A 1,173-nucleotide genomic window follows, 5' to 3' on the forward strand; every position below is an offset into this window, starting at 1 on the left:
GCAAAACTCCAACCTGCTGCTCACACCCTGCAGGGATAATCCTGCTGCTCCCACAATGTCCAGCAGGATGGGAGGAGGGAGGACAGGGAGTTCGAGGCACAAACCGACCATAATTCAAATTTTCCAAACTTCCCTCCCATCCCGCTCCGCTCCACTTCCCCACCGCAATTCCACGGACGATTCCTCCACTCACCGTACTGGATTTGAGCGCATCCCCACTGTCCTCTTCAGATTCTAGTGCAACAGGTAAAGATTTCTGTGGCGGGGAGAAGGTTAAGTCCCACCTCAGTAGCCGAGGTTCAGCTTTGTCCCCGAATCTCAGGTTTTCCAGTTTCTGCACCGTGGGCTCGGCAGAGGAAGCTGGCCTGAAATTCTCTTTGTTCTGGGACTTTGACCTCAGCCTCTGCACCCCGAAGCCCCTCTCTTCCCCGCGGTGCTCGTCGCTCCTGCAGCCTCCCCCTTTGCCGTAGTGTCTTTTTTGGGTGTGAATCTCTTGCATATAAGAATCCATCCTCATCAGGGGCTTCATCTCCATCTCGTAATTGCTCATCTTCTCCTCRTCCAGCTCAAGCAGCTTGGAGCTCCCTGAGCTGTGGTTGTGGGACCTGTGGTGGGAAGTCCATGAAACCGTGGCTGGGGAATCTGTCCACCTCTCTCTCGGCTTGTGGTTGGAGGCCGAATGTTTGTGCCCCCCGCTCCGAGCCCGGTAATCTTCTGGGGCGGGGTTGGAGCCCAGCTGCCCGCTCCGAGCCGTCCCGCTTCTGCCAGCGCGGCTCCCGCTCACCTTCTCTTCGCTCCAGCTGTTGGGGCGCAGGTAATCCCCRCCACGCCCCTCCAGCAACATCTGGATCTCGCCGCCCCTCTCTTCATCCACCGACACCTGCCGGGAGAAATGGGCGCTCTTGTTGCGGCAGGAGGGCCCGAGGGGCGGCGTGGACGAGGGGCTGGCGGGGAAGCTCTGCAGCGGGCTGTCGTCGGGGGTCAGGTCGGACGGCGTGGTGCCCTTGCGGTACAGCTCGGGGCTCTCCTGCTGCAGAGGGGTCCCGGTGGACAGCACCTCGATGTCGTCGCTCGAGTTCTGCCGCTTGGGACGCTGGCATTCGAGCCCTTTTTGGGGGGCGGGTGTGGAGAGGGGAGAGAGGGGGAGAGAAAGGCAGAGAGGTTATTTCTGTT

Source organism: Malurus melanocephalus, unplaced genomic scaffold (assembly GCF_030028575.1).
Source record: "Malurus melanocephalus ecotype Western Australia unplaced genomic scaffold, MMel_1.1 scaffold_593, whole genome shotgun sequence".
In the NCBI taxonomy this organism is placed as follows: Eukaryota; Metazoa; Chordata; class Aves; order Passeriformes; family Maluridae; genus Malurus; species Malurus melanocephalus.